Here is a 7,832-nt window from a genome sequence, read left to right as displayed (position 1 = left end):
TGTTTTATTTCCTTTAAAAAATAAAATTTTAAAAAAGAGGAGGGCACTGTGGTGGTGAGTGCTACACTCACCCTGGGGAGGTGGGTAGTCAGCATACAATAAAAGGGAAGAAAACAGGCTTTCACTTGCCCCCTTTTGCTCTTGCTGCCTTTGCGGTCTTCTGCTGCCTTGAAGTGTTGCTGCTGTGCTATGCCACGCTGCCTTGGAGCAGCCAGCCGATTATGGAGTGAAACCTCCACAAACAGCTACACAAACACTTTTCCTTTCTTAATTTTGGGTATGCAAGTATTTTGTCTCAGCAACAAGAGAAAAGTAATCAACACAAGCAGCGAGCTAGTCTTCTCTAGAATCTACAAACTATTATGTAAAACTTGTACAGATAGGAAAGCTATACTAGGTTTTCTAACTTTGTTTTTCTTGTCTGTTTTTATTTCTACTTTTTGAGACAGGGTCTTGCTCTGTAATTCAGGATGGTCTTAAGTTTACTATGTAGCTCAGGCCAGCCTCCAACTTGCTGCAATACTCCTGCCTCAGCCTTCTGAGTTTACACTGTTTTCTATCCTCTTTTGGGTTTCAGCATCCTCTTTTGGGTTTCAGCAGTAGTGTAATAAAAAGCATTGCTGGCCTATTCTAGTGGCAGTGGTGCTTGATACTAGCGATGGAAATAAAAGACACTAAAACATTACACATGTACTACATTTCACTTTATAGTCCTTAGTGGACAGGGAGGCTTTGGAACAAAGATAGATTTGATTTAAATCCTAAGTTTGCAACTTACTAGCTGTGTGACCCATGGGCAAGTTACAATACTTCTCAATTCAGCAATTATTTACTTATTAATTATATTATTTGTTTTCTGGTACCAGGGATCAAATTCATGACCTTGTTTTCACCAGGCAGGCGCTTATGCCACTGAGCTAAATCCCCAGCCCACAATTATTTATTAAATGCAAGGTACTAGGTAGGGATGCATGACAGACATGGCCCCTAACCTCTGGAAGTATGCATTCTATTGAGATGGATAAATAATCAGAATATAATATTAATACAATAAAAACAGTAAGACTGGTGTTTTCTGATAATTATCTCAGGTTTAGCTGGATGTGTCATATGTAATTCCAGCACTCAGGAAGCTGAGGCAGAAGGACTGCTGGAAGTTCAAGGCCAGCTTGGGTTTATCCTTGAAATAGGGGAAAGAAAAAAAAAAAAAAGCCAGCCTGAATTAATAGTAAGTTTAAAGCCAGCCTAAAAAAAAAAAAAAAGATAATTACCTCAGGCTGCGCTTAATGAGGCATCAATACCAGTGATGAATGTAGAGGCTTTTTCATCATTGCTGATCCTCTGCGTCCTTAAGTGTAACACTACTTGTGTACTGACATTTTTTTTCAAAAGGATATATACTTTTTGAGAAAGGGTAAGACCACACTTGCAGTCTCAGCATTCTGAAAAGCTAAGACAGAAGGATCGAGGCTGGGGATTTAGCTCAGCGGCATAAGCACCTTCCTTTCAAGTGTGCGGTCGTAAGTTCGATCCTTGGTACCGATAAAAACGAAAAAGATAAAAAATTTAAAAAGGGTCACAAATTCTACTCCATCTGGGCAACTCAGCAAGACTCTGTCTCAAAATACACATAAAAGGATGAGGGGAGCTAAAGCTCAGTGTAAGGCCCTGGTTCAATCCCCAGTACCAAAAAACAAAACCAAAAGAAGCATATAACCTTGAAATACACTTTGGGCCTCAACCTAACATTGTCGTCTTATTATCCGTTTACAGTACATAAGGACTGCACTCCTTGTGGGGAGTGGATGCATGCACCTAACACATTGTAATTCATTTTATCCCATCTTCCCTCTTCCTCCATCTCTTGGTCCCCTTCTCTTTCATTGTTTCTCCAACAGCTGATTCAACCCGGCTTAGCATAGGCCAGATCATACCTTTTTTCTTTACATTTGCCACTCATAGGAGCTGAATCCAGTGCCTTAAGCATGCTAGGTAATAACTCTACTGATAAGCTACACCCCCAGCCCAAGCTACCAGTTTTAGTGACTGAAATGGCAATTTTCATTCTAAATCATGATTGTGAAATGACGAACGCGATATAAAAAGAACCTGTGTCCAAATCTGGCAGCTGGCTCCCTATAATGACCTTTAAATTGAAGTTATGTGTTCTTCAATGGTCTCATTTGAACTGCAAGATAAACAGAAAATAATGAATAGTGCTTTCTGGATTTTATCATTGGCCATGAGCTGTAGAAAGCTTTATAAAAATACTCCACGGAAAATGTCTCATAGCATGAGGCAGCTGTATCAAAAAGACTGGGTGGTTTACAAAAAATGAAACTTTACACCTCATATTTCTGGAGACCGGAAGGTCCAGTATCGGGGTGCTTGCTGATTCCGTGTCTCCTAAAGGGCCTATTTTCTGGTACACTAACAGCTGTCTTTTCTGCTATGCCCTCACATGGTAGAAAGGGCACTGACTTCATTTGTGCTAATGATTTAATCTCTTTCCAAAGGCCCTACTTCCAAATACCACTGCACTGGACATTAGGCTTCAATTTTGGGGGACACAAACATTCAATCTAATAGCAGACAGCTTAAGATAGTTTTACTCTTTTCACCCACTGTAAGGATACTAATACTAGATAGTAGCTTATTGAATGCTTACTATATACCAGGCACTGCCTTTATAAACTATGAAAATTAGTGGATCACCTTAAACTCGGTGATCACCTGCTTCAACCTCCCAAGTACTGGGATTAAAGCATGTACTACCATGCCTGGCTCAGATATGCATTTATAATTAAACATGTGGATTGTTATACTTCAGTTACTTTTTTTCAGCTTTCCAGTGGATTACTATGCATGTGCACCACTCTGAATGACAAAATGCCATCAAAATTTGAAAGAAATGAAAGATTATCAATGGCTCTTACACTTGAATGTGTGTTAAGGAACTGTTACATCGCCAGGGATTTAGCTCAGCACCCTGAGTGCCTGCCTGGCAAGCATGAGGTTGTGAGTTCGATCCCTGATACCAAAAAAAATTAAAAATAAAAAAATAACTGTTACATCCCAGACACATGTAATAACACAAGAGCAGTGAAAAGCTAAGAGCTTCACTAAAAACACTGCCTTCAGGGATCACTGAGCTGAACAGAAGTTGTCTGAGAAATCTGTAGGAATTCAGGGACAAAGGCCAAGGACCCTTTAATGTCTAAAACTCCTAGAAGTTTCTGGAGTTCTGCTAAAAATCTATTACCAAGTTCAAGTGTAAAGCTTTTACTATAGAAAGAACATATTTTTTTTTGCAGTGAATCCATTTCTTTTATCCTTCACAATGGCTTATGTATCCAGGTGTCCCTCAAAGCCGCACGTGTCCATCTCTCAGGAAGTGACTGGATCGGAGTGTGATACTGGGTTAGTCCACTGATGGGTTATGGCTGGGTGTGAGGTTGAGGGGAAGCCTGATTAAGGAGGCAGGTCACCGTGGCGTGGTCTGCGGCTCAGAGAGATACGCATATACTGTGTATTCTTCCTACTTTGGTGGCTTGCTGCTTCCCACCACCATGGCATGACTGTGCTCCCTCTGCCATGCTTTGGTGCCAGCCCACAGACTGAAATCTTTACAAACTATGAGTTAACATAAACCTTTCCTCCTCTAACTTGTAAATTCTGGTATTTTGTCCCAGCAAAAAGAAGTAACTAAAACATGGCATCTTAAGTATTTCCATATATTAAAAATAATTCAGTCTTTATTCTAAAACTCCAGCTTTTAAAGTAAGCTTAGTAATATACGAGTAACCCTTGAGTTCGTTCTCCAAAGGGGTTAAACTTTCTTTTTATTATTTTTTTCCCCTTCCCAACAGAGGAGATTAATTCAAAGTCAGAATTTCTCTTGAAGGCTTGAGCTTCAAAATTATGAACTCCTATAAGCTAATACTGTATATGGAAGAGACAAGATCAAGAAAAATAATCAAAAGCAAATTCCTCACCAGTCCTGATTTGATAGTATGCACTCATATACCAGCTAAGCCACAAGACACAACACATGCATATTTGGTTTTTACTTTAATTGTGGGAGATTTTATAAAGAATATGTCTGTTCATATTTATTCCTATTTCTGTTGGACTCCTGCCTGTGGAAAGTTATAAACTGATACAAGAAAAAACTATCTTATGTCTGTAACTGCCAGCATGTGAGGGACTGTTTACCTAGTGAGGGAAATTCAGCCGTGTTTCATTCCAGAGTGCCAGCCCATGAGTGCCAAGAATATTTTCTTAAGCAGTGGTGCGATACTGTTATACTCCAAATTTCATGTCCCATCACAATCAGATTTTGTTAAAAGTTTTCTGGTGGCTGCACCTAAATTACAAAGAACCCACACACTCATTCTCTTCTCTCCTTATGTAGACACACAAACAAGCAAACATACTTCCCTTTAAAAAATAAACAGCTTTTCATGCCAGAAGCATCCAATTCTGATGCACTGTGAAGACCTGGTTGCTCCAGACTCAGGTCTATGTGGAAGAAGAGTCCTTCCTGCACTGGGAGAGATACTCAGGGCTCCTGGCAGCTGTAAGGACTTAGCACTATCTTACAGCATTATCTAAGAGGCAGCCAAACAAACATTTTACTAAACAAAGTCTACCCTAGACTCCATTTGCACCATCACTTCCCCCCACTCAGCTCCTATTTTACATAACGCTATGTAAATGCCGCTATAGGGCCTTGGCTGATGACTAAAAAGCACAGTAAGGTGCCTGTTAGTCACTTTCCTACTGCTGGGATGAAATACCCAACACAAGCAACTTAAAGGTTTATTTTGGTTCCATTTTCAGAGGACCTGGTCCACAGTGGGAAGGCAGATGGGGAAAGGTGCTCAACCCATGGTGGCTGTTAGGGATTAAAAACTGGTGGTCAACATAAGTGCTAAATTAAATCAGCAGGGGTGCTGAGCATAGATGTTCCACCTGAGGAAAGTTGCCAGCATAAACAGAGATGTGGAGAAGAGACACACTGAGGAATTGTGCGTTCTCCTACACATTGCTGTTTGAGCCTTTGGTTCTCCTGGAGAAGCTTTGTTCCTCACATCGAGCATTGCTTCCTGGCTCCAGAGGGGAAGACATGTGACACTTGGTCTCCAGGATGAACTCCTCATGCTGGCTTCCTGGCATGCACTCTGTGCTTATCAGAGGAGCTCGGGGCTTCCATGTCGCTGAGGACAGCTGTGGTGCCTTTCAGGACAACCCTGGTCTTTGTTTTGAGCGTGACTTGGCTCCAGCATAGAACCTTTAACCTCCTAGCACAGCTCCTTCACCCCCGCTGGCATAGACTTTCTAGCTTCCACCACTGACCTTTGAGCCTTTCCAGCACAGATCCGTAAGAGATTGGTGTGAGTACCTCTAATGGGCTCTAGACCTCCAGCTGGACTTGTGGGAGGCACTGTCATGGGCTGTAGGTCTTCCTCTGGACATTGCTGTGGGATTCAGGCCCTTGGCTGAATATCCTATATCTTTAGTGTTATGGATAGATTTCCTGCACTTTCCTATGTTAACTGTGTGTCATCATCATAAAATAATATTATAAATTCCATGTCCTGATTCTAATTGTTCTCCTCACAACCCCTGACTACAACAGTGGCTAAGAAACAGAAGAAGGTGAGTATAAGAATATACTCTCCCAACTCCTGCCCCCAGGAACCCACCTCTAAGTGAGCTCCACCTCCTAATAGCATATTTAGCCATCTACTCATCAGTGAATTAATATGATGAACACAGCACCCCCTTGAGCCAATTACCTTTCAGAAACCTCATCTCTGAACACATGAGACTTTGAGGAACATTTCAGATCTAACCCATAATAGTACCATGAAAGAATTCAGACACACACAGCTGAGTTAACACTTTGCAGCTTCTTTATTGCAATTCTCATGATGCTGATGTGTTATGTTGAAGCAGACCCCATAAGGGGCTTGAGATTTATAAATCTCAAATTTAAATTGTTGGTTTTCCTTTACAAACGAACAGTATCCTCAAAAAAAGGCCAAGACAGTCAGATGCCCTGTGACTTTGGATTGAACACTTTATGTCACCAAGCCCAAAAGACACAAAGTATATCAAATGCTAAACTGTACTAAGAGGTTGAAGAGAAGTTCCTCATTGTTTTTTCAACTTGTATCTTTTTATTGTGGTGTTAAGATATTGAACCTAGCTTTGCACTGAATTACCTAGTAATTAATGGGGCAGGGTCTGGTCCTTTTTATTTTTTTAATTTCTGGGGATCAAACTCAGGGACTTAAAGATGCTAGGCAAGCACCCTATCACTGTGCTACAAAACTTTTTTTTCCTTTTATTTTTGAGACAGCATCTCACTCTGTAGTCCAGGCTGGCCTTGAACTCAGGGCAACGCTCCTGCCTCAGCCTCCCAAGTGCTGGGATTATAGGCATGCACCACCACACCAGGCTTGCACAAACAACACGATCACTACTGGGGCCAACTCAGACATTACTGATGACTGTGATGAAAAAGGAAGCCCCCCATACAGCCAACTGGGAATCGATCTGACACTGGGTCTTTTACCTTCAAAAGCTTCTGGGGCCATAAGCTACTCAAACTGTATAAATGCTGAACCATGAGACCACAAAAGCAGTCAAGGTTCTGGAAACCCAAGTCTGGGAGTTCACGTCCATCAGCTTCTTTGTGGACAGAAACCTATATCGAGCCAGCCACCACCATCAATCAGCTCCTTGGGCTGCCTCTGGTCACACTTGCCCAGTGTCCCCTCCATTCTCCACCAACGTAGATTTGTACTTGTCGCAGCTGGGTAATCCACGTCTTCCCTACTTTGACTGTCTCTGGATTGGCCTCATTCAGTCTGTGGCCTCCACTCGTACTTCCTGTCCTAAACTGGGGCCTCTTGGGCACCCCGTATCTCCCTGTAGGAGTACAGCCACTGTGGTAAAACTTTTTTTTTTTGGTACTGGGAATCAAATTCAGGACCTGGCGCTTGCCAGGCAGGAGCTTATGCAGCTGAGCTATGTCTCCGGCCCTGTGGTAAAACTCTTGACTGACAAACTATTAATTCAACTACATTTGTCTTATGCAAAATAAAAACATCAAATTATCTGAGAAAATTTATGAATTTTTCAGAATTGTTACCAGAGTCTAAGGAGGATCCCCAAATCACTAAGGAAGAACCTATAGGTTTGCTAACTTTAAGAAAAAGAACCTTCAAGACATATGTGGTTTCAAAAGTATAGACTCAAAGAAAATGAAGGAGGGATACAGAGAGATACAGAGATGCCTTGTGGCTTGAGCTAGACATATTTAAGTGTTTTGGTGATGGAAATGTATGGAAGGTGGGGATTCATAATCTACAGATGAAAGGTGATGGCACATATAGAGACGGGCCTATTCATAGCTGAAGAATGTTAGCCTAGTCATAAAAGTAATGGGTTGAGGCTTAAAAACCCTTGGCGGAGAGGAGAGGTCAAGGATATAGCTCAGTGGCGCATTGCCTGCTTGGCAAGAGAAGGTCATGAGTTCAATTCCTGGTATCAAAAAACAAACAAACAAAAAACAAAAAAAAACACCCTAAGGGAAGGGGATTTTTTTCTTTTTTTTTTTTGCATGAGTTTCCTGGAAGGAAAAAAAAGGCTTGAGTAACTTTTGGGTGCCAAAGTTACAGTTTTAAAAATTGTGATTTCCCTTGAATCCTTTCTACCTGTATTTTTTTTTTATCTTCTGTCAGAACTATAAAAGTTTGGGACAGTAAATTGCTAGAATTTAAAAATAATATACAGAGTATAGTACTTCTTTCACATGTCTA

This window comes from Cavia porcellus, unplaced genomic scaffold (assembly GCF_034190915.1).
Source record: "Cavia porcellus strain 051 isolate PalLab524CR breed Dunkin Hartley unplaced genomic scaffold, mCavPor4.1 scaffold_19, whole genome shotgun sequence".
Taxonomy (NCBI): domain Eukaryota; kingdom Metazoa; phylum Chordata; class Mammalia; order Rodentia; family Caviidae; genus Cavia; species Cavia porcellus.
This window is presented reverse-complemented; position numbering follows the sequence as displayed.